Genomic DNA, 26,870 nt, shown 5'->3' with positions numbered 1-26,870 from the left:
TTCGGCATGGACACCCAGTAGCCAGACTTCATCATTATAACCAATAATGCGGCATGGGGGCATTGTAGTAAGCGGGTTATTTCATCATAGAAAACATACAAAAGTTGATGGTGCAGCAGCTTCTCATTCTTAAAACCGGTATTGTTATAAGTGGATTCGACTGTATATCAATTTAATGAAGCATGTTTTGTAGTTAGTGCATTGAAAATTTTTTGTTTCAATTTTATTCACCTCAAATACAGGGGTCGACTTACATTCCGCATTGCTCTATATTCATGTTCCTGCACTAATCACTGATTTAGGCATAACTAAGAGACACGCTGGGTGTAATGTTATTGTAAAGCAATGCAAGGACTACAACAGACATCACAGCAAGAGGGCTCTGGATTAAGCTCTACCATCTAAGGTGCTTCAATGTGCTCATTACAGCAGTATTTTTGCATTTTGCCTCAATCAGAATGCAGACAAGAATCACAAACCTGCTTATTTGTCCTCAGCACAAGAATGTCATACACACTTGGGCTGGTCGTGCCAAGCTAGGCACGACCTGCTCGCCATTTACCACAAACTCACACAAGCAAGCAAAAGTAAGAGAAGTACCGGTCACTGCCCACCTGAGCTGGTGCTTAACTGTTCCACAGCCTCTGTAGTCTGAACGCTCCTAGACTTGCTCCCTGCTTTGAACGAGCACCCGACAGACTTGTCAGCCAGAGGCAATCTGCACTGCGTGCCAATCTCAACTTGACCGACGACCATGGAAGGGGCGTGGCATGCCATTTTGGCAGTGATACTTTCAGCTAGGCTCATCGCATTTGTGAGGTCTGCAAGAAATAATTGGCGTGATTGCAGTCTTGTTACAGCATCAAGAAGTGGTAAATACATTAATGAAAAAGGTGCACAGGCACATTACAATGCATAGCCGTGAAACACAAGATAACCCTTTCGGTTCAGTTTTCCTAAAAGGCTACAACGGACAATCCAAATTGAATACCCGAAAGCAGGGCAACCTTTTTCTGTGCAATGTTTACGACAGAAGAACGTATTTCACTTTTTTCATCTCATACATTTTAAAGCTATTGGTGCAGTCCAACTAATGAAAAGTGATTGCAAGATTCTAAGGTGACACCATCCTATGCGTGTAAATATTCTATTTCATCACACTAGCTGTTTATTTTATTGATTATTTATTTACCAGAGTACCCATAGCGCCTTCAAGTGCATTACAGTGGAGGGGATTACATAAAAAAAAGCAGGCAAGTTTGCACTCATTTGTGCAAAGCTTAGGCAAAGCGAAAGTGCCAATCCTCAAGTCTTACTGGCTGCTGCTGCTAGGCATTAACTTGCTTGCTGCTAGATCTTAACTTGGTTTAACTTGACTACGCATGTAGGGAAGGTATTCTCGAGCGATCATTTTTGGAGGTACCTTCCCTTTCACGATATTTCGGGTGACTAGCGCTGGATGCCTTGGCGCCTGCGAGCGACAGCGTTCCTGGCATGCCACAAACGCAGGCAGGCAGAAGCCGTGTTTGTGTCGGGCGAAGCGAGCGCGCACCTGCGTCGACGGTTACTAGGCAACGCGAGGTGACGTCATCGCTACTGCTTCGGCACATGCGCGGCTAGGCAACGCGGGCGGCATCCGCAGCAGCTCTGCGTGTTGCCTCGTTGATGCTGCTACAATTTGTTTCTCTATCTCGCTCTCATTTTCTCTTTTGCTCTCCTGAGCATTGTGCGCATCGCGTGCATGCTCTCCTTTCCTCCCATTAATGATGATGATGATGTGTGGTGTTTTATGGCGCAAGGGCCAGGTATGGCCAAAGAACGCCATGACAAGTGGTAATGTAATCGATGAGCTGCTATGACGCATGCAATGAGTTTCTAATGGTAGATGTGACATGGCTGTAAAGGGGCCTAAAAACTGTCACTGTAAATGGCGTAAAACATATAGGTAGTAAAATAATGATAGTGACTGAAGTGGCGTATGCTATGAGTATGAAATGTGCAACAAGGTTGTGATAACATGTATTTAAAAATGAAAAGGTGATGCTTGACAACGAGTAGCACAACAGCCTCACCAGGTACCTTGAGTACAAGGGACAGGATTAATGTCCCATGTCAAGGCAACAGGTGGACGGCACGGAGAGGAGGCAAGGCACACGCCGCTCCGCGAGGTCGTTGCTAGGCAACACAGTGATGTCATAGCTCAGCGAGGTCATAGCACAACAGGCTGCCACTTCTTACGGTTAGCTAGAAAAGCTTCGCTGTTAAAAAAAAAAACATAATAGAGGCAACATAAAATAAAACACCACAACATGTTCATGAGTATACTACTACATCATGAAGGGACTGTACAATCATATCATTTGAAGTTGTTTTCAAAATATCACGCAACGCCGATTCCAGTTTCTAGTTGTAATATTAGGGAAAAAGGACTAACTAAACACGTTAGTTTTACATAGTTTCTTTCACTCATGATCAGTTCATGATCTGAGAGAAATTGTGGAAGCTCACTGGATTGAAAAACTAAAAGAAAAATGCATCAGTCATCCTTCTGTTTCATTGTTAGATAAAGAGAATTCGCTCCTGTCATCATATTTTTAACGCATTTTCGCCTTTTGTGCTTGTTTTATGAACATTGCTGCTTTTCTGCTAACCGTAAGAAGTGGCGCCTGTTGTGCTATGACCTCGCTGAGCTATGACATCACTGCGTTGCCTAGCAACGACCTCGCGGAGCGGCGTGTGCCTTGCCTCCTCTCCGTGCCGTCCACCTGTTGCCTTGACATGGGACATTAATCCTGTCCCTACATGTCATATACATGTAGTGAGGCATATGTAAATAGTTCATGCGATCGATACCTGTTCATGAATGAAAAATATTCAGACTACTTTTGAGTACCACCCGACCAGCCTATTGGCCATTCTCGAACACATCGAGAATTGAACAAAATGGCGGTGCTCACCCTGTCTTGGAAGCACCGCCATTTTGTTTAGGCATAGAAATCAAACCGCGAGAGAAATTGTGGAAGCTCACTGGATTGAAAAACTAAAAGAAAAATGCATCAGCCATCCTTCTGTTTCATTGTTAGATAAAGAGAATTCGCTCCTGTCATCATATCTTTAACGCATTTTCGCCTTTTGTGCTTGTTTTATGAACATTGTTGCTTTTTATGCTGACCGCGTAGCGGCATTCCATGATAAGCGTTATTTATGCGCTCTTGACGTGTTCTATTGACAGGATCGCGCAGATCTGTGGGTATTTAAGCCGGTGGTTCTTCAATAATAAAAATCAGTTGTTAGAAAGCGCTCGTCCTTGTGTCTCCTTTTCTTCGTCCCTGTTTGTTTGCGCACAGAAATTTAAGAAAATGACTCCAAGTGTCGTTTTGCTCAACGTTGCATCACCGTTCTCGATCACCTTGTTAGTGCTAGTGGTGTCCAACCTGACCCCGACAAGGTGCAGCACGTGCTGTCCAAGCCTTTCCTGTTCCTCACTCAAAGATCTCCGGAGCTTTGTTGGCTTATGCTCCTATTTCCGGGCTTTGTCAGGAATTTTGCCGACGTTGTCTGGGTGCTCACTGACCTATTCAAGAAGGACTTCTCTTTTTTTGGGGGGGATCATAAGCAAAGCTACCACTTTTACCACCCTGGTCCATTTACTTACATCACCGCCTATTGTGGCACATTTTGACCCGGCGGCCTCAACAAAAGTTCGCACCGACGCTAGTGGCCACGGCATAGGTGCAGTCCTTGCCCAACGGCAGAACGACCAGGAACGCGTCATTGCCTATGGCAGCCACCCCCTTCTCTCATCATCGGAGTGGAATATTTCGATAACGGAGCACGAATGCCTCACTTTAGTCTGGGCTGTGGCAAAATTCCGCCCCTACTTATATGGCTGCACGTTTTTTGTTGTCACTGACCACCCCGCCCTTTGCTGGCTCTCGTCACTGAAGGATCCTACAGGAAGGCTTGGTCGCTGGGCATTACAGCTCCAGGAGTACACCTTTGACATTCTCTACAAGTCTGGCCAGCAGCACCAAGATGCTGACTGTCACGCTACACTGTTGACCTTGCCGAAACCGCCGAGCCAGATGGCGGTAACTTTGTCCTGACTACTTCAGATTTGGCCTACATCCACGATGAACAGAAAAGCGATGACATGCTACGGTCCATAATCGGCCACCTCCATTTTCATCAGCTCGATCCATAGCTCCATCTGTTTGAGCCTCACGACAACATTCCTTACCTTCGTAGCACCACTCCCGACAGCCCGGAGCTTCTGCTTTTTCTCCCCAAGCAACTTCTCAAAGAACTTCATGATGCCCCAACCAACCGTTGGCCACCTTGGCCAAGTATCCCGCCCATACGACCGCGTGCGGCACCAGTTTTTCTGGCCTGGTCTGTACCAATCTGTTCGACGCTATGTCGCTGCGTGTGACCTTTGTCAGCGACGCAAACGGCCCTTGGCGTTGCTTGCAGGCCTTCTGCAGCCCATTGACCTTCTGCAGCGGTCTTGACCTCCTCAGCCCATACCCTACGTCTACTTCAAGGAACAAGTGGGTCGCAGTTGCAACTGACTACGCTACACGGTATGCCATACTGCGAGCTTTACTGACTAGTTGTGCCACTGTCACCAATTTCCTACTTCATGACTTCATTCTTCATCACGGTGCCCGTAGGCTCACTCACCGAGGCCGCTACTTCCTGTCCAAGTCGTCAATGACTTACTTCATTCCTGTTCTGTGGAGCATAAGCTCACTACTGCATACCATCCGCAGACCAATGGGCTCACCGAGAGGTTGAACCGCACCTTAAGCGATATGCTGGCGATGTACGTGTCTGACGATCATATCATGACTGGGACAGCACTTTGCCATATGTCGCATTTGCGTACCACTCATCCCATCATGACACCGCTGCTTTTTTGCCATTTTACCTACTGTTTGGCCACCACCCAGCAATGCCCTTCGACACACTGCTACCTGCTGTTGTACAACATAGCATAGAGTATGCCTGCAATGCTGCCGCGCGAGCCCATCTGGCACGTCAGATCGTTCATGAGCGGCTATCAAACTGGCAATTATTTCAAAAAGACTGCTATAACCGCAGCCACCGACACCTCTGCTTTTCTCCAGGATCTCTTGTACTTCTCTGGACTCCTACTCGTCGTGTAGGTCTTTCCGAAGAGCTCTTGTTGCATTACACCGGACCTTAGAAGGTTTTACGGAAACTTCAGTGAACTTAGTGACGTTAACTTGGCACATAAAACCCCAGACAGAAGAAGAAGACTTCAACTTAGTGACGATAACTATGAGATTGCACCACTAGACAGTTTTTCACAATCTACCCTATCATCTCGTGACGTCGTGCATGTATCCCGGTTGAAACCGCACTTTTCTGCCGCCTCCTCCTTGTGTAATTAGTAAGCACCAGGACGGCGCTCTGCCCGCCAGGGAGGTTAGATGTTATGAGCCACTTCCGTGGATTGACGGAGAAGACGACGATGACCGAGACGTTACGCGTATTCAGCCATCTTGGCCATCTCTGTAAGTCTCTGTTTACAAATCGTGTTTCGGTTTAATCTATTTGACGCCCCATCACAATATCATGGAACAGTTTTAATCTATGAATTAAACGTCATTTTTGCAGCACTTCCCACCCAATTTTCTTTTTGGCCTCTGTTACACTACAATTTCTGGTGTAATTTTTAAATACAAAGCACAGAGCCCTACTTTGAACTCTTTCCAGTTTGTCTATGTTTGTTCATGTCCAAGGATCCCAAACCGTGCTAGCATATTCAAGTATTGATCAATCAAAGCCTTTGCTTTGATTGGAAATTGTTTTGCGTTTCTTTTCACAAAACCTAGAATACGAGATGCTTTGGCAGTAATGTGATCAATGTGACGTGTCCAAAATAAATCAGCGGTGAAATACACTCTCAAATATTTAAATTCTGACACAGTCAACAGTTGCATCCCATTAATATTATACAGTCAACGTCCGATATTTCGGACTTCATAGGGGCTGCGAAAACGTCTGAAAAAACAAATACATGCCTTTTACTGCCCGCAAGGGCTCAAATTGCCACAGGCATATCCAAAATAGCTCTGAAGGCCTGCTAGTACAGTTATTATGACAATCCTCAACCCTCTTGGAGGTTATGAACAATGGCGTACAACGCCTCATGAATCACGTCTCCCTTTGTGTTCTGTGTACTACGCAAACAAACAGCAGTGATGCATGCAAGGTATCATTTAAATGTCTCACCACTCTCGTACTGGACTAAGCGTGGAAGAAATTAAACATTCGCCGTGAACACCACTGCTAGTTTTTGTCAATCAAAGAAAACAGCACAGGAAGCTTTACTTAAATCGATTACCATAGCACGTGGGATCTGCATAATTTTTCTGATAGCTCTAAAGCATTAGCTGATACTCTTAGGTTGAGTCATCATTAAAATCGATACATCATCAGATGCGGTACCGTTATAGGTGGACTGCACTGTATGTAGCACGTGATCACCGAAGCAGGCAACAGGCCAATAAACTCTCGTCTTGAGGCATCAAGGTAGCACACGAGTCAAGAACTTTGCAGTCAGTAAGCAAGAACAATCGGGGGAACCAACGAGCTCAAGCTTTCAAGCTTTTCTTAGTAACAACCACACAAAGACAAGAGGCAATGAAGACAAGGAAAGCATAAAGGCACTTACTCGTAGGTACCCAAAGTGAAAGTGAGGAATGATGTATACAAGGCAAATAAGTGTGAACAAGTCTAAAATTCAAAAAGATGTAAATGACTGAATGAGGACGCTGAGGTGAATGCATATAATAGGAGAACCTGGAATGACCACTTTCAGGAATGCTAGCACTGCAAGAATTCCAAGATTCCAACCATTGCAGCTCGTGTACAAAATGGGAAGACCAAGATGGTTTGGCAAGATAATGGGAAGGAACGTAGACTTCACCTTCTTCGGGTGAATTAGATGAACTTTTGTGATAAAATTAGCTCAACAAACAGTGACAAGACACAGTAATATAGACAAACATAATGTTAGCCTATGCTGTGTAAATAACAGCTGGACCAATTTTTTTCATAAAACCTGTTTACAAAAGGTGATAGAGGACCACAGGCATTTACCTGCAATAAAAACGACACAGTTTATTTAAAGATTAGTAAAAACACCATGTTATGAACACAGAATGAGAAATGGGTTGCTGTAATAATGGAGGCGAGGAAAAATTTTACCAAAGATGCATTCGAACCTCTAAAGTTAGTACAATGTTAGCAAGCAAGAGTACAAGCCCTAAGCTCTTGTTGGTAAGATTGCTGGCGCCCTGTTCAGCAAATTAAGAGTGTGAAGATAAATGGGCAGAGACCATAGACGATAATGGTGAATGTAAGCGATTAGCCCAAACGAACAAACAAGCAGGTGAACAAACGAAAGAGAGCGATCAAATGTTTTCCTTGCCAAGTCCGACCACAAATCATTACACACCTCCGACTAACAACGAAAATGGTCGAAAGAGCAAAAGAAAGATATTCACTTCAGAAGGTTTTATTGTAGCCACACATCCATGCCAGAATAAAATGCAGAGTACACCACACTATCACACATAAAGCCCAGAACAAGTGGCAAAGTTGCAATAATATACCACCATGCGAACAATGTACCAACAGTTGCCGATCACAACTCGGACAAACACTGAGACATTTAAGCATACCTGCAGAGCTATTTCTGATGTTGTTGAAACAATTTAGGAGATTGTTCAGGCCAAATGGCATTTCTTGGTTACGAGACCTAACCTAACCTAACCTAACCTAACAGTCTTATATGGTAATGAGTCAGACATCGAGGATGCAACTGGAAAGTGATAGTGGACCTGACGCAAAAGACGTTGGTAAGCCACAGTAGTCCCATAGGGAAATTGCTCACAGCTGAGGCCTGGTGAGCACAGGCAGTGATGAAGGGAAAGAAAAGCAGCCATGTGCTACGACTGATTGTCACGGGACAGCTGAAACAAATTTTCTGGATTCTTCTTCAATGGTGTCTTTTGTGATGGCATCAGGCATCAAGTGCAATACAATATTATAATTGTTTTGGCCTACACAATTTTACATGCTCGTTTAATGCATTGTGGGAACTTCCACCAGATAAATGGCCAGCCTTAGCGGCTTAAATCTGAACATGCCTTGCCATCTGTATAACATGATGGTGATAGAGTGTCGTACATCACAAACCCCTATTCATTCAATCCTCTTTTACTGGAGCAGCTCAAGTATTAGAAGCAACAGCATGCCTTGAGCAAATGCATATACATACCAGATTCTGGACTGAGCCAACCACCAGCAGCATGCCTTGAGCAAATGCATATACATACCAGATTCTGGACTGAGCCAACCACCAGCAATCAGCACTTGCGCCTATTTGTTGTCAACGATGCAGAAGCTGTAAAGACAGCAATAGCGCACTAAAACAAATTAGACAAATGACTATAGACACATTCAGGGATATGGGCCTAGGGCACTTCACCACGTAACTGCTACAAAGTGAAACATATGCTTCCTGTGCAACCAGGAAAGAAGTTCTTTCAGATATGTAAACATCACGAGTGTGTAGAGTTCGTCTGGGCATTTCGTAAATGATATCCTAAAATCAGCATAGACAAAAATTAGGACAGACACACTCCCTGTGTAATCTACCGTCTCAGTGTTCTTACAATGTCGATCACGGATGCAAAATTACGCGCATGATATATTGTCACAAGGCGGGAGACGCTTATTTACAAGGCTCGGCGCTAAATCACTGAATGGGGCGAGGCCGCCAGACCAAAAGCAAGGTCCCCCTCCTCCTTTTCTACTTCTTCGTTCGCACAATCGTGGCGTTACAACATGAACAAGGAAAGCAACGGACGTGGGTATAAGGAGCTGATTCGTGCACTCACACATGCATGTTTATCTTTAATTTACAGCTAGTGCCCGTAAGCGACAGCACCAGGGGAAGTGAGCTTGTTTACCTGCTCGCTCACCACGTACACATAGCATGACACAACTCCACAGCTCACATATAACGGCTGCTAACGAGCTTTAAGTGAAGGAAATGTGCCGTCACCATCCGAGTGCAACAAATGGAAAGTGCTGATTGCTTCAGCTGGAGTGGTCAGCACAGGCAGTGAGGAAGGGTAAGAAATGCAGGCGTGTGCATCACCACTGCTAAAGCACAATCGTAAGATCATCCCGTGACGCCCGCATAGGAGACACATAACGTATTGTCATCCAATAAAGGTGGAGAAAAAAAGACCCATGAGACAGCATTCACAGCACAGACACAGTGCGTATGCAAGTGTTGGCGCGTGGGTCGAAGTGGCACCTTTTTCACATCGAGACAAAACAGACGCCTGTTGCACATTACCGACAGTGGCAGTCTATTGGTTAAACTAGGGTCAATGCATAGGAACTGTAGCAGAGCTCATCGAACGATCTCTGCGAGACTGCGGCAACCGTTTCGCGCTAGTTGAAATTTCGAGACCACGTTATACTGCACGAATTCGCAAATGGGGTTGTTCCTACAATGAAGTGTCAGCTAGAGGACAGGTAATCGAGAAAAGCTCCGAGAAGTACTCTCACTTTTGTTCCAGTTGCGTTGCGTTAGCACCGGTCTGAGCCTCTGAGCCTGAGGTTACTTTCGAAACATCAAGCACCGTGACCGGAAGTCACTCTCATGCTGCCGTCGTTTGCTCCTGATGGAGAGGCTTTAGAGGTTTCGCTGGAGATAGTGGACACGGGGATAGTGGATAAGTACAAGTATCATGGCGTGTGAATAAACAATGAGACTGCGTACCTAACAGAACATGAAAAATATGTAACGACTGAAGGTAGCAGGAAGGCAGCTGCGACGAAAGATAGGGCACTGTGGAATTACAAAAGGTACGAAGCGGTGACACATAGAGTTTCTTATTATACCGGCTAGGTGGCGCGAGCCGCCGCCCGATTTAATGGGTTTAGCCCGTTCAGCCTTATCCATCCATCCACCTAGAGGAGCAGACGACGGCAACGGGAGAGTGACTTCCAGTCACGGTGCTTGGTGTTTCGAACGAAACCTCCGACCTGAAGGCTGGCGCTGAGCCGCTGAGCCGTGCTCCCTCGAGGGCTGCAGAAGATAGCGCCAGCCTTTCCTTTCTCATAAAGAATCACTTAAAAACCTCAGACCGTCGTCGATTCTATTGGGCCTAGCTACCGGTGCTAACGCAACGTATCTGGAACAAAGGTGAGAGTACGTCTAGTTTTGCACGATTACCCATTGTAGGAACAAACGCGTTTGCGAATTCGTGCGCTATAACGTGGTCTCGAACATTCAGCTAGCGCGAAACGGTTGCCGCAGCCTCGCAGAGTTCGCAGGGCAATCAATTAGTGCCTTCGATGAGCTCTGCTGCAGTTCCTTTGCGCTGACCCTAGTTGAAACAAATAGAGTGCCACTGTTGGGTGTGTGCAACAGGCGTCTGTTTAGTCGCGATGTGAAAAAGGGGCCTCCTCGACCCACGCGCCAACACTTGCATACGCACTGAACCGCCAGTGCTGCGAATGCTGTCTCATGGATCTTCTTTTCTCCACCTTTATCGGATGACTGTACGTTATATGCATCTCCTATGCGGGTGTCACGGGATGGTCGTACTATTGTGCTTTAGCAGTGGTCACGCACATGGCTACATTTCTTTCCTTTCCTCACTGCCTGTGCTGACCACTCGAGTTGAAGCGATAGGCACTTTCCATTTGTTGCACTCAGATAGTGACAGTACATTTCCTTCACTTAAAGCTCGTTAGCAACTCTTATGTGTGAGCTGTGGAGTTGTGTCATGCTATGTGTACGTGGTGAGCAAGCAGGTAAACAAGCTGACTTCCCTGCTGCTGTCCCCTACGAGCACTGTCAAAGGTGAACCGTCAATGCACGGATCAGCTCCTTACACCCACGTCCGTTGGTGTCTTTGTTCATGTTGTAACAGCACACTTTTGCTCCCGAAGAAGCATAAAAGGAGAAGGGGGAAGCAGAGGACCTTGCTTTTGCTCTGGCGGCCTTGCCCCATCCAGTGCTTTAGCGCCGAGCATTCTAAATAAGTGTCTCCCTCCTTGTGACAATGTATCATCTGCATAACTTTGCATCCGTGAACAACACTGTGAAAACACAGGCTGTAGGTTACACAGGCAGTGTGTCTGCCTTAATATTTGTCTTTGCTGTTTTTTTAGGATATCAATTGTGAACTACACAGACGAACTCTACACACTCGTGATCTTTACATCTAAAAGAACTTCCCAGTTGTGTGAGCAGCCTATGCTTCACTTTGCGGCAGTTACATGGTGAAGTGCCCTAGACCCATATCCCTGGATGTGTGTACAGTCATTTGTCTAATTTGTTTTACTGTGCTTCTGCTGTCTTTACAGCTTCTGCATCGTTGACAACAAATAGCCGCAAGTGCTGATTGCTGCTGGGTAGCTCAGTACAGAACCTGGTATGTTTATCCATTTCCTCAAGGCGTGCTGTTGCTTCTAGTACTTCTGCTCCAATAAAGGAGGATTCAGGGCTCCCACTTCTGCGCCAAATGCGCCAGATTGCACCATACGAGATTTCCTGTGCCATCCTGATAAAAATACGCGATTTTGCACCAAAGTGCGCTAAATTAGCGACTGCGCATTACATGTGTGGCCGCAGTGGCCCGCAGACGTGCATAACGCGCATGACTAAAGAGGCTTCATAAATGGAACTTATACGTCGACGTCTAGGAGCGGCGGCATTCTTCGTAGTGTGCCAGGAATGCTATCATCCATCGATGTGTCCAGTGCTAGTCGCAGGAAATGTCGCGAAAGTGAAAATATCCCGGAAAGGGATCATCCAAAAATAAAGCTGAAGTTTGTCAACGCGGTCCTGTGCGGCACGTATGCTTACCTACGATCTGGTCAGTACGTATCTCTACCATTGTTATGCTGTTGCCACAAATAGACGAAAGTACAATTATTGCATGCACCGAATCTTCAACCTTTGGCAGCAGGGCCGCGATTTTGTAGCGATGCCTTTTCCGCTGCCGCTCCTTGTGCTTCGTCAGTGGCATACAGTGGAATCTCGATGATACGATCACGGCTAATACGAATTTCCGGATGATAACGAATTTTCCTGTGGTCCCGGCCGAGCCCCATTACTTTGCAACGTGATAGAGAACAGTTGTTACGAATCGATTTTCCACCCGCGTCGGTTGATACAAATAAACGCCGCCCCACCGACGGCCGCGAAAGAGAACAGCACGCAGTCACGCGCTTTCTCCCTTTCTCTTTTGGTGCGGAGGCCAGGACGCGGTGGCCGGACAGCGCGGAGGCCGCGACTGGGAGCAAAGAGCTTGGAAGCGGTGGCGCTTTTGTTGCTTTTGTGGGGAAGTGCGGCTGCTGCAGCAAGCGAAGGTTCTTGCAGTTTATCGCTTCAACGGAAACTGAGCGGTGTAAGGCACAGCGCATACAAAGGTCAGAGCCGTGTGGAGATCGCTTTCAAGATACGGTGCGCGCGACAACACCGACAGCCGGCACAGGTGCAAGGTACAAGAACGCATTTGTTGGCAGAGTAGAAGCCACCTCCCCCCTCCCTCCTTCCCTCTCGCGCTGCCTTCCTGCTTTGCTTTTTTTGCGTGGAAAATTGCATCGCCAGTTACCCTTGCGTCCGGTTATAAGATGCCCATTTGGTGCCGCGGCATAGCGTTGCCCTGATCCCTCCCTCCCATACCCCCACGGCCTTTCGCGCGACGGAAGTCGCGTTAGCTCTCCTCTGTGCGTTCGCTCTCCGTGAAGGCACGCGTCCCCCGCGCGCTTTCACTCGCACATACGGCGCACGGTGACGATTTTATCGCCCTTGCACTCATGCTCCACGTCTCATGCTCCTCCTCCGCATCGCTCTCGTTGATATCCTCTCTCATCGGTGGGCGCACCTCATTGAGAAGCGTGCTCGTTACCACCCTTGTCGTCGACATTTTCCCGTGGAAACCGCATCTCGCGCGGCTGCACTGTAAGCGGTATGCGTATGCATGGAGTTCTATGGGACGGTAAACGAGAGTCGGAAAAGTCAGCGTTGTAGCCAGTTCTGCACTATAAACAGTTACGTTATAAGGGGTCTATACTGTAAATGCTTTTTACGTGCGTGTGCCTGAGTGAGTTCACCTTTGATTTTTTAGTTTAGCTAGTTTTAATCGTGTTTCGATGATACAAATTTCGGCTAAAATGAATATTTTTCGTGACCCCGTGAGATTCGTATCATCGAGATTCCACTGTATATAAGAGCGGCACTCCGCCTTCATTTTATGCTATTAGCCGGCAGAGAACGGTGGATGATAAGGGCGGCATATAGAATCAAGCGGAATGCATCTCCACAAAATCGCCGCGCAGGAGTTGACCACGCTATCATAGCCGAATGACAGCGCTTTTTCTTTTTTTATGTTGAACAGTCACTGTCCTCATCGGCGGGGACATCGAGGGTGTAGTCGGCACCGCTTTAAACAACTAAAATCGCCGCGACCATGTTGCTAGTTAACACGTCAATGAATAAATGCTGGACGCGCGGAGTCCACCTGAATGGTGTGCCGGAGTTCGTTTGCCCGACAGTTTGGGTGCGGTCGGTGCTGGATTAACGTGCTGGATTATTGACCCTTTTCCCGGCGCTCCTGTGGGCGCTGCCATGTTTGATCACGTGGTGACGCGTCCATTGCTTGCCTCAGCTGCCGCCGTTGCCTCCGTGTTTACAATGCAAGCGTGTGACGCCGGTGTGGCGCAGCAAACCTCTGTTTCGACGCATATCATAGACCGTGACTGTGTGGACGACACGAAGCTTTGGCCACAGCTTTAGAGGACATGTAAGTGCTTTCATAGCTCATTACGCCTTGTCCAAACGGCGCAAGAACCGTATACGGTGCTTGTACTAAAAGCGAGGCTGGAAATGTATTCCAAGCTGTCCAAACTTCCCACTTATGAATTAAATCAGGATCACTTCTCGTTCTTTATTTGGCAAACATTTTGAAGCAGTGGCTTATTGTGTTTCTGACTCAGCAATACTAAGTTCCTCGGTTCCTCGGTGAGGCTACTATCTGATTGTTTACTTTCAGCCTAATCGCGCTCGCGGGTGTGCTCTGCTGCGATATATTTGTTCTTGCGGCGCACAAAGCTTGGAATGTAAATGTTCTGTACTTTGTGGTAACTTGTAGCAAAAACGTATTATTGCTAGTCCATCGCTTACTCTGTGGACTGTCACGAAACGTTCAGCTTCCAACCTTCATGTCTTGGTGTAGTCGCCGTCACTCACGCTTCAGCACATTGATTCAAGTGTGCGCACATTCACTTATTATTGATACGTTGGCGATAGGGTGCGTGTAAGTTTGCGTGCGAGTAGGGGTAGACGTTTGTAAATAACGTGCGAGAAACTTACTATGCCAGTAAGTGGCGTTACTTCCTTTCGTAACGAGCGGTACTCACTCTTAAGTGCTGACGTTGCGGAGTTGAAGTCCTTTCTTTGGAGGTTAGCTATACAGCGCTGGCGGATGAATTATCCTTTTTTATCTTCAAGGAAATCCGTGCATCGTGAAGGGCCGACAACACAGGCAGTCCTTATGTAGCAGCGGCAACACAGGTTGATACTATTCCTTAATATGCGAATCACTATTTTTGCAGCTAACTACTGCACACGTCTTCCTTTTATCGTTACACATTTTGCAGCATGAATTGGGCACAGTGCATTAGCGAACACGCACTTGCATTTCCGACAGCTGATCGCATAGTAGCAGGGCACAATCAGTAGTGGTTTCGTATTCGTGCGCATTCGCTGAGGCAACGTATGGCGCGCCGCCGAAAGCGCCATCTCGTTCCTCTAGAGCAAATTGCTCCGCGAAAAGGGTCAATAGGCTTCGCTAGTTTCGGTTTCCAGGAGGTGTCGGCAACATGGCCGACCACCATGCTGTGGCGATGCCAGTGACATCTCAACGCCACGGTGTAAAAAAGGAAGGTGATCCGACGGTGGCGCGAGGCGCGGCCACTTAGGCTACGTTCACACTCGGGAGCGGCAAGCGGGCGGAAAGGCCAAAGCGGCCGGAAAATCTTTTCCGCGCATGTCCAAGTTGTTCACATTTGTTTTGCTATCGCCGCGGCCACCGCTGCCGCTTTCGCCCACATCCATCTAGTCTGCGTACGTTTGTGGGCGTGGTGGCCCTCATTATCGCACCATTTCGAGCGGTATGTTCATTCATTGTCCCACCCGTCATCAAAAGTGCTCATTTCGTGCAACTTTGCGTGTCATCTGCGACCTTCGGTAAATTCTTCGTAGGCATTCCGTAATTCTCATACGGGCATGGTAGCGCTGAGTCAAAGGTTGGTGCCTAGGCATGATTATATTTCTTTACTAGCTTTTATTTACAGGTTGTAATAACATTTCATCATTTCGTATTATTGGCGGTGCCTCCAGTACACCAAAGCCAGAACCCGGGCTGGCCCTTGTGTTGGGGCTCGCCGAAGCCTGCGCGTCCTACGTGAGACCTATGCTCCCAATCTATTGTCGCGACGAGAAAACCACCGCGCAACGAAAAAAGCGCCTAGCGACTTTTGCAACATACCGCGCCCGTGCGAGGAGAATTGTGGAGCGCCAACGAAGAATCTGCCCAACTTTTTTTTGCCACAGAAGTGGGCGAAGAAATTGTTTTTTATACTTCTACCTACTTGTTGCCTAGAAATGGACAATGAATAAACAGAAGGAGCGGACACCTCGGAAGCGGCTGTGGTGGGTTCGCCCAGCTTTGCAAAAGCGCGAGAAGTTGGGTCACCCCAAAGCTTCGTTGCTGCACCTCCGGTCGCGCGACATTGAATACTATCGCGAGTATTGCTGACAGTACGTTTTAGTACCACTCTTGTCGTAGAGAAAGTGGTGGATCTAGATCGCGTCGAGCACCATCGCAGCCTACAGTTTTCGTGCCATGTACAATTTTACGACCGGATGTTTACATGCTAGTGGAGCTTCCGGTCGAGCGGAACGACTTTCCGCCACGATTCCGCCTCGCCATGGCGAAAAAATCGGTCCGAGACCGATTTTGCTTTCCGCCTGGTTTTCCACCCGCTTCGCCGCCTAGGCGGGCGGATTTTTAGAAGCTTTTGCCTCTTCCGCCTGCTTCGAGACCAAGTGTGAACGTAGCCTTAGTGTGACTCTATGCACGCCGCTGCCGCAAGGGGCAGCACCTGTTCTGGGGGCCACTTTTTCGCTCGCTTTGCTGTCGCTTTTTTGGGCACGCGCAGCAGAAGTGCTTTATTTCTATGAATCGGTGAGTCGCTCTCCGACGTGCCGTGTCAAACTGATAACGGATATGGACTCCGCTTACTCTCACATTATAGGGCCCCTTAGACAAGAACGGTCTCAAGAATACAATAAACTGGAGCAAACGATTCGATCAGATATGGTCAACTGACACAAGCGCTAGAAGGCATACAGACGTGGTTTCAAAATATGTTCGACAAACTGCAGTGCAATGTCCTCAAAGATGACAATAAGTGCCGTAAACCATTGCCACCTTCATGAACTCGTTAGCTCAGGGGGTGCAGTGGAACTGTTGCAGTTTTAATCAAACGTGCTCCACAATCCGCAATTGTGTCCAAAGACATCGCCCATTATTCCTTCTTCTCCAGGAGATGTGCAGCGCCTGCACGCTTCCTGGTTACTGCACTTTCCAAACTCCTACGATCAAACGCAAATAGCAGATCCCCAAAGGCCAGGCAGCGCTTCTTGTCTGCAATGGCTGCCCAGCCACCCAGCTGGACCTTCCTGGTCTTAGTTCTGAAGCTCGCGAAATAGTTGCTGTTAAAATTTCTCCTCCTGGGCAAAAACCTTTTGTGGCCGTGTCCGTCACTGATCCTAACACACAACTATTATTTGCCACCAATGGTAGTCGGAGCTGCCTGATCAGGGTGGTTTAGGGGGACTGATAAACCACGGTCCGGACTGCACACAGCATCAGCACAAGTGACTATCACTCACTGAAACGAATGGAAACCGTAATCAGGTGAACGACTTTGTAGTCTGGCAATGCCCCGAGGCGTTCATCCCCACAGAGGACCTGCGCCTCCCCATTCTCTAATAAAGAACTTTCATTCATTCATATCTTTGTTTGGCTTTTTCGACTGTTTTCATTGTTAGTTGGAGGTCTGGGATGGTTGGTGGTAGGACTGGGCACGAAAAACACTCAAGTGCTCTCTTTTGTTCTTTCATTTGTTCACCCGCTCATTTGTTTGTGTGGGCTAATCGCTTACATTCACTATCATTGTCATGGTCTCTGCACATTTTTGTTCTCGCAAGTTCATACTCTTATTTGCTGAACAAGGTGCCAGCAATCTTATCAACCTGAGCATAGGGCTTGCTCTCTTGCTTGCTAACACTGTTCTACGTTCCTTCCCATTATCTTGCCAAACCATCTTGGTCTTCCCATTTTGTACACGAGCTGCAATGGTTGGAATCTTGGAATTCTTGCAGTGCTAGCAATCCTGAAAGTGGTCATTCCATATTCTTTCTCCTAATAATTCTACGCATTCACCTCTGCGTCCTCAGTCAGTCGTTTGCATCTTTTAGAGTTTTAGACTCGTTCACACTCATTCGACTTGCATACATCATTCCTCACCTTCGATATGGGTACCTGTGAACAAGTGCCTTTATGCTTTCCTTGTCTTCATTGCCTCTTGTCTTTGTGTGGTTGTTACTAACAAAAACTTGAGCCCCTTGGTTCCCCCGATTGTTCTCCCAATAAACTCTTGTGCCCTTGATGCCTCAAGACAAGAGTTTATTGGCCTGTTGCCTGCTTCGATGATCACGTGCTACATACAGTGCAGTCCACCTATAACGGTACTGCATATAATGATGTATCGATTATAATGATGACTCAACTTGAGTATCAGCTAAGGCTTTAGAGCTATCCGAAAAATTGGGGGTGATCCGAAAAAGAGGGTGATGGCTCTGTCGCAAAAAATGTGGCCACCAGCATTCTTCAAAAGTATTTTTTGCAAGTACCAGTGGTAGCAGCCATGTAGAAGTAAAGCTATCTCACTCACAAGCTTAGCTGTTTTCTGTAAGGGTGTGGTGTCGCGAAATGTGTGTAGTTAATTTGTCTCATGAACACCTTGGACCTCCTGGTGCCGGCCGTGCCTTACTCGTCCCGCCGGTGGCTTCAGGCGAATGAGGACACGTCCCCTTTTTCAAGCACACCCATGTCTGTGTGAGCCCCTTCGCGCCTGGTTAACTTGGTTCCCCCTCGGGGTGTCATCGGTTGCCTCTTACCGTTACCTGCAAGAGCCAGGGGTGCGGCGTAGCGCGTTCACGCCGGAGGGAAAAAGCTAACAAAGCGGAGAGGCGTCGACAGCAGCAATGTGAACACGGACAGCGAAAGCGGGACCGTGCAAAAGCGGAGAATGCTCGCAGGACCATGAGTCCGAGGAAGAACGTCACCATCTCCAGTCGCTCACGCCAGAGAAACTTCAGGTGATGATGATGATGATTTAATGGCATCCTCTTTGAAACGGGGCGGTGACAAATAGTCACTTAGCCTGCTTGATTTAATCAGGTATGCTATACATGTTTTACAGCGACACTGTATATATGCTTTGGCGGCAAAACGTCCGTCTTTGCCCAGGAGGGCCCTCCGCAGGAACGAGTGCAAAAATAAAATCTAGTTGGAGAAGAGTTAGTAGAAAGAGGAGGAGGGAATGTCTGGGTCTTTCACTTCACGTGTTGGTGATGTACAGAGCTGTCCACTGCTAAAGGGAACACCGGAGCGCATGGCATCTGCTCGGCGCCACCGCTGGCCGGCGGCTGCAACGAGTGTCGCGCAAGCGCAGTAAATACTGTGGGCGGTGCTTTTTCGTCGTCTGCTACAGTTGGCTTTTGCGCTTCGGATTGTCACGAAATATGCACTTCGCATAATTCTTATTTAAAAGCAGTCACTTTCCTTCCAGCTGGAAGGAAAGTGACTGGATTGATTTATAATCAGATAAATGCCCTAAACGTCAGCAGCATTGATACATGCCATCTTTTCTTTGCCTTCTCATTTTATAAAGATTTGCCTGCTTCAAAAATGTTTTACTGTGCTCGTCGATTCTGATGATTCAACCATAGCTCGAGTGATAGCTCTTTATAAAGTACAGTAGACTCTCTTAAGACGAACTTGAAGGGACCATGAAGATTTGTTCATCTTATCGGAAGTTTGTCGTAACAGAAGTGCACTCAAGAAAATTATTGGCAACATGACCAGGCGCATCCAAATATCTTACTTAAAAACGGTAAACAAAGTAGACTTACAACGGGAGGAAAATGACATAAAAAGAAATGATTGAGCTGAAAACTGTTTTCAAGTGGTACTCTTGCTTCGTTTTATCCAGTCTGTGATGCATGTTTTCTGCTGCATGTTCTGTGCTGCAGTCTGTGATGCAGTCTGCTTGAAAACAAGTGAACGGCTTCAGAACGAGCGATGGAAAAGACAGAAAGAGAGCTAGTGCAAGATGGGGAGTAATTGAAGATTGCAGGGAGAGGCCTTCATCCTGCAGTGGGCATAAGTATAGGCTGATGACATAGATGATGACCAATGGACCTGACATGCACTTGTGGACAGCAGACAACTAGACAGTGTAATGAAATAGAAAATTTGCAAGCGTAGGATGCAGTCAGCTGGCACAAGACATGGGACGATTGGCGATCCTACAGCGGACATTAAATAGGCTGACCTTAGGATGACCTTAGGATCTTGCAATCACTTTTCATTAGATGGACTACACTGTAGGGGTGCGCCCTAAGCGCGTTACCGATGGCAGCGCCAGCATAGCGTTGCGCAAGACGCGCGAAATAAGCCCAGATTGCACCTCTGCGTTCGTTGCGTGCTGACGTGCGTCCCGCTGCTCGTATACAGGCGGCGTTCTATAGGCGACGTATATCGCGACCACTATAGCTTGGTGACCCGGACGTACGTACGTGATGGCTACGAACACAAGTCCCATGTCGGCGGACAACGGTACTCAACAGCGACCGCAGTCAACGGTGCGTCTCCCGCCATTGTGGCCGAAGAATCCGGACGTACGTACATGATTCGGCCACGGCGCTCACCGGCTGCAACGATCGCCGACCACGGCGCTCACCAAGCCACGGTACAGCACCAGCCACGGTAGGAGCACGGCGGCCACGGTACGAGCATGTCGGCCACGGTACGAGCATGTCGGCCACGATACGAGCATGTCGGCCACGATACGAGCATGTCGGCCACGGTACGAGCACGCCGGCCACGGTACACCGGCCATGCTATGAGTACGCCGGCCACGATACGAGCATGCTGGCCATGGTACGACACTGCCTCGGTGCGACACCGCCTCACTACGACACCGGACAACACCGTGATTCGTATCGTTCAGACTCCCGACTTTCACTGGGCCTCTTCAATAGCTGGGGGCCCATGTAGGAGCGCCAGCAACTATTGTCGATGCCATCGGCGTTGTGTCCGCGTTCGCACCGAACGCGCGCGGCGTCCGTGACTTTTCTTGGTGCCTCTGGCAGCGGCTCGGAGGTTTTCGTCCAGATGAGAATCGCTCGCAACGCCCGAACTTCATGGGTTGACAAACTTCCCCTTCACCTGAGCGGTGAATTTTTCACCCCGGCTCCTGCCCCCGACCTGTCTTCTATGGGGGGGAGCCTTGTAGGGGTGCGCCCCAAGCGCACTCCCGATTGCAGTGCCAGCATAGCGTTGCGCAAGACGCGCGAAATAAACCCAGATTGCACCTCTGCGTTCGTTGCGTGCTGACGTGCGTCCTGCCGCTCGTGTACAGGCGGCGTTCTATAGGCGTCGTATATCGCGACCACTATATACACCAATAGCTTTAAAATGTATGCGATGAAAAAAGTGTCCGAGATATGTTCTACTGTCAAAAGCCTCCCACAAAAAAAGTGGTTGTCCTGCTTTCGAGTATTCATTGTGAATTGTCCCTTGTAGCCCTTTAGGAATACTGAACCGAAAGGATTATTTTGTGTTCCATGGCTATGCATTGTAAAGTGCCCCCGCATTTATTCTATTCTTGTATTTACCTCTTGTTCTTGATGCTGTAACAGGACTGCAATCACCCCAATTATTTTTCTATTGTTGTATTTACCTCTTGTTCTTGATGCTGTAACAAGATTGCAATCACTCCGCTTATTTTCCGCAGGCCTCACAAATGCGATAACCTAGCTGAAAGTATCACTGCCAAAACGGCATACCACGCCCCTTCCATGGTCGTTGGTCAAGTTGAAGTTGGCACACAGTGCAGCTTGCCTCTGGCTGACAAGTCTGTCGGGTGCTCGTTCAAAGCAGGGAGCAAGTCTAGGAGCGTGCAGACTACGGAGACTGTGGAACATTTAAGCACCAGCTCAGGTGGGCAGTGATCGGCACTTCTCTTATTTTTGCTTGCTTGTGGTGAATGGCGAGCAGGTTGTGCGTATCTTGGCACGACCTGCTCATGTGCGTATAACATTCTGTGGCTGAGGACAAGTCAGCTGGTTTGTGGTTCTTGTGTGCGTTCTGATTGGGGGCAAAATGCAAAAATACTACTGTACTGAGCACATTGAAGCTACTTAGATGGTAGAGCTTAATCCAGAGCCCTGATGTCTGTTGTAGCTCTTACATTGCTTTACGATAATGTTACACCCAGCGAGTCTCTTAGTTAGGCCTAAATCAGTGATTAGTGTTAGAACGTGAATATAGATAAATGTGGAACATGCTAAATAAAATTGAAACAAAATTTTAAATGCACTAACTACAAAACATACTTCGTTGGATAAATATATACTCATTCATTTAGAGAGGCGAAAACCGCAGGGAACTGTCGGAGTTCTTGTTCTGGGACAGCTTTGAGTCACAACATCCCACAGCACATGACTAAGCAGGGCTAGGCATGCACAACACTGTCATCAGGCAGTGAGCAGCATGCACTGGGCACCTGAGTTGCATGCCAGCAATTACTTCAGTCTACCTGTAGGCATCTTGAGGTGACTGCTGGCCATATACCTGTTTTGTTCTCCCGTCGGTAGCAACTGCAAATTTGTGTGCAGTGTTTCCAGATGTCAGTGGCCGACGGGACTTGTTCTGTAATGCCAGTTTGCCTCAGCACATAGTTATTCTTCCAGAGCACACTTGTTACAATTTGCTACAAGCTCATCCACCTTTGCTGATGTGAAAAGTCAAGCCTTTTCACTTTGAGGAACGATACAATAACGAGCAGTCCAATTGCCTTTCCAATGAATCGAATCTGCTTTCATTGTGCACAGTACTCTCAAAAAAATTCCACCACAATTCTTCAAGTTCACTGTCAACAGGGTAGCTCTACATTGCACAACAAAGCTTTCAATGAAAATCGACAGTTGCACTGTTTTACTTTCTATTGGCAGAAACCAAAAGTGCACTGTCACAATCCTGCTGTACGCTTCGACCCATATTATCACATTGTCTTCAAATGCATTTATAAAGTGAAGCCCTCACGTGTTATTGTTGCACCCCTAGCAGTTTTAACACGTGTTTGCACAAAGTTTGCAAACTTGGTGTGTTCGCCACAGTTGTGACAAAAACGATGACGCCTTCTCCTTTTTGACAACCACAAACAAGAAAACTTTATTTGGTTTCACAGTATACACAGCAAACACAGGAAGATTGTGCTAAAGGTATTTTGCAACACCTGACCGAGGCCCAACCTCTCCTTGGCAATTCAGGTGCATGCAGTTGCAGCATAAGATTTGCAAAATGGTTTACAGAATGTTTACTAGCACAAAGTGGTGTTCTTTTTCAAAGCATAATAACGATACAATCGCCTGCCAATTTTTTGGACACTAGATTTTCGGTGCCTGCCCAAATATCTGGACACTCTGCCATTGTACTGCCACGCGCTCCATTGAGTTACTGTATAACAACTACCAAAATTTTGCATGTTTTAAGCTCTTCTCGTTTAATTTTTTGGCTGTTTCTCACGATCGTAAGTCAAAAGCTACCGAAAAGGCAAACAACATCGGCGTCATTTTGTCTTCCTACATCCTCAAACCAATGTTGCGCACATCCCGCATGCCAATTCAGAGCTTCCATTTGCGGTAACGCCTCGATAGCTGATAGCCGCTTGCTGCATTCTCCCGTGAGCCTTTGCGCTGTCATTGCTCTCAGCACTCATCAGTCGCATAAGGTCAGTGGTACTGTTTGTATCACCACTTGTGTGCTTTACGGTTTGCTTCAGCTGGCATGCCGTGATGCTAGAAACCGATTGTCCGCAGTGGTTTCATCGCCAGCTGCTACCGATTTTGCCGACACCGCCTTCGTCGTCTGCCTCCAACTCGACAAAGGCTTTGAAGTGAAGGAAGTTATAGCAGATTGGGGGGGGGGGGGGGACGATGGAAAAGAAGGCCACAATTATCAGGCAAGTGAAAAGTGGCCGGTCGCAAGTGGACGTCACAAAGGAATTAAAAATTTTAAAGCATACAATATCAGAGTATATAAGCAACAAAGTGAAGATTTTGGAAGCCTCCAAGAAATCTGCTGGATCCCGACAGAAGAATATCAACCAAGGTGCCCACCCAAAACTTGAGTAAGCTATTCTGCATGTGTCATCGCATTACCTTTGTCGATGTCATGTTGAAAGAAGTTCATAATGAACTTCACAAGTTCGACTGTGCGGTAGAATTTGCTGCTTTTACCGGCTTTTATGAGAATAACGATCCTTGAACAGCCCAGCCAATTGAACTGTTCTCACCAACAGCAGGTACCTACCGCTGCCCAGTTCTTGCGTCTTTTTAAAATGATCACCTTCATCGCTCGCTTCTGCTTGTTCTTCTCTGCTTGGACTTCGTGGAGTTCTCAGATGGATTTGCGGTCTAGACGCCTGGTGCTACGAAAACAGTCTACGCATTCTCACTGTACTGCTAGAATGCATGCACTGAAGACATGTACGATCGACACACCGAACCATTTGCAGTCTATCTGGAGTTTTAAATTGTAACGTAGATTGAAAACGGAGTCTTACAAAATAGACGGTTCTCTTTAATGGAAGTCCAAAAGAAGAGCGTGCAGCTTATGCGCTTGATTGTCTTTCATGGCGCCGACCTTTGCTTGCGCCGTCCCGCGGTGTGGAAGCCCCACATCATTGTCAATATTTATGAGCACAAACACGTATGCTTGCTGTGGCTTGAGGAATCGTCATGCTTTATTGAACAATTTTCGGGTGGCCGCACATCACTACCACAGCGCGCCAGCGAGAAGGCGGGGAAATGCAATCGTTGCATGCACATTCATTTCATGTGTTCGAGTTCCTTCAGTCCTACCTGGCCACAGCAACATCCGGGAGAGCACGGTCCAGATAAAACAGCGGAACAAAACACAGAGACTAATGCAAACCTGCCCATGCGATGCCTTTACCACGGTATGAAACCTATGGCGCCACACGAGTGAGCGCACGCACCATAACAAAGCCGCCATTGTGCCACAACAACATGGTCGCTACAGCGCAAAATCTTGAAAAAATAAAGAAAAATACCATGACTACGTCACTTCCTTTACACTTTTCGCCTAGTGCGCAGAGGGGGTAGGGCGTCTCCCCAGTTTTTTCCTTCCTCCATGGGACACCACAATCGCTGTCGTTTTCTCTGTGGTGTGTGTCCGATCGAAATGGCTACACCAACGAAGAAGCATAAATTTCTCTCTAGAGGAGGCACATACGATCGCCGAGGCAGAAAGCAGAAGGAAAAACATTTCGCACTTTCGCCCAAAAGGCAAAGCATCGATTGTGATAGCAGGTTAGTAGACAGCTATACGAACTAAGGATAGTAGTTTTATCGGCCGTATAAACTTGTTAACATTTGCTTACTAACTACAGTACCAAGCGCGGTGTCATGCGCGCACAGGTAAACATTAACAGATCTCGCTGGATGACCGCAGGAACTCACTGTCAACACGCTGGAGTGAGGAGGCGAGGCAATTGCAGCAAGCGAATTGACCTCCGTGCCGTCTCTCGCTTCACCACGAACTAAACGTCGAAAGAACAGCGCATACTCTACTGGCACTAGTTGCATTTTGCCCACACCACAGATCGCTTTGAAGATGAGGAGCGCACATAGTGCACGTTGCAGATCGCTTTCAAGATGCGGCACCCGTACAGCCGCGCTGCAGGAAGCAGCCGCTGTTGTCCAGTTCCAATGGGCGATTGTGCTCCCTGATTCACTTGTGTCTGCCTCAGTGCTCGCAACTGTGGCTCTGACTTATGCCATTAAACAGGTGTTCTCGCATACACCGTGCAAAATAATGTGCTGCGGAAAACAAGATGAACAGTTTGCGCGCAAGACCGTCACCGGAAGGGCGCAACTCAGCAAAGACGTGAGAGACAGAGAGTAATGATAAAGAGAAAGTGGGACCCAACACCTGTCCGTCTTGTGATCCTCCGGTGCGAGAATGCAGGGAAGGAATTTAGCTTGCGGAAGCTAGACTGGTGAAATTGGATTGTATATGTTGGCTGGGACGCTCGCCTCCTGAAATCATGGGTTCACGGCACTTCAACTGTGTTTATCTCTGCTATTAATAAAATAATTTGAAACATTTTTGCCATAGAGCCTTCCTTAGAGGGCACGTAACAACTTCCAGCGTATAGCCCAAATTTACACAGAAGTGCAGGCTACTCGTGTGAATTGATGCATTAGAACCTGGAATTGGAACACATTGAAACTCTGTTAATACGTTCCTCGCTGCTCCATTTTCTCTGCTGCTACATTGCGTTTTCGTGGTCTGGACCTAAATCCCATTGACTTCACATATTATGGTCTCCTTTAATACATTGCTATTCTGTAATGCTACCGCATCTTACTTTTTGTTTTAGTGCGGCAGTCAAGTAAATTTAGCGGTGCAGCCAGCCAGTACATTGCCTTGCACGACTAGCAAGTTGCAGCAAGTCACCCACACTTTGCAAAGGACCAAAGCTTGCAATAAGTGACCGAAATTGCACAAGCCAGGTGCTGCATAAGCATGTCCAGAGAAGGTGTGCACAAAGCAGTTGGTGAAGCACCCAAAGAAGTGTGCAAAGGTGAAGGCCAATGAAAAACCATGCACACTGGGCCACATCCGCTGAGCGTAGAGGCCCATTTATTCTGAGGTCTGCAAGGGTCTTATATGCATTGCATAATTGACATTTCTATCTATGAATGCAAAAGCTTTATATGCCCCATTACGACACAGTCTGGTGGTGGCGGCGGTGGCTCCGAGTGATCGTACCAAAAATGTCCAACGGCGCAAAGAGTAAAGACACAAAAAATGCTTGGATTGATGTCAAATTTCCCAGAACGGGTGCCATAAACAAAGTAAATCAATGGCTTTGAGAAGAAAATTTTGCAAGTTTCTGTTGGCGTGGGAGATGAGCCTGCTTCCCATACACCATGGTGGCTTAACGGTTCTGGTTGACTAATGATGTGCCTAGTGTGTGCATCATTGCCCATGTCCATGTCGAAAGGTGTGGACTAGTGCGTGCATCATTGGGCATGTGACGGTGCAGCCAATGAAGAGGAGGTGGCGGTGAGCTGTTGAGCGGTCCCTTCGAGTTATGAACTCCTCGTGGGCAAGTAAGCGCGTTGATATACTTGGCATGTCTTGATTTTGCCTTACCGAGGAGCATTTAGAACGCAGGCAATAGCTTGCTCGGACAAGGAACGTGCGGAGAAAAGCATTTCACCAATAGGAGAATGATGTTTTCGTATCCACACACGTAAGCATTAAGTACCTCTGCTGAAGTGCCACCTTTATTTATTCAGCTTCGCCACAGTAAAGTTGTGTTATGCGATGAAGCATGCTCAAAGCCTTGCA

At 47.4% G+C, this 26,870-nt stretch overlaps 1 protein-coding gene and 2 long non-coding RNA genes across 10 annotated transcripts in view; 2 read left to right on the top strand and 1 right to left on the bottom strand.

Moving 5' to 3' along the window:
* The window catches only part of LOC119453641 (oocyte zinc finger protein XlCOF6), a 791,503-nt gene that overhangs the window by 368,413 nt on the left and 396,220 nt on the right, over positions 1-26,870 (bottom strand). The gene's annotated exons all lie outside the window — the stretch shown is intronic.
* The window catches only part of LOC119453653 (uncharacterized), a 415,401-nt gene that overhangs the window by 8,866 nt on the left and 379,665 nt on the right, over positions 1-26,870 (top strand). The window lies entirely within an intron of this gene.
* On the top strand, positions 10,028-21,288 carry LOC125945924 (uncharacterized). Its single transcript, XR_007467224.1, has 3 exons — positions 10,028-10,258; positions 11,428-11,495; positions 21,220-21,288. It is a non-coding gene; the product is annotated as an uncharacterized LOC125945924 (long non-coding RNA).

This window comes from Dermacentor silvarum, chromosome 5, assembly GCF_013339745.2.
Source record: "Dermacentor silvarum isolate Dsil-2018 chromosome 5, BIME_Dsil_1.4, whole genome shotgun sequence".
Classification (NCBI taxonomy): domain Eukaryota; kingdom Metazoa; phylum Arthropoda; class Arachnida; order Ixodida; family Ixodidae; genus Dermacentor; species Dermacentor silvarum.
Note: the sequence above shows the minus strand (reverse complement) of the source record. Positions and strands in the feature narration are given on the sequence as shown.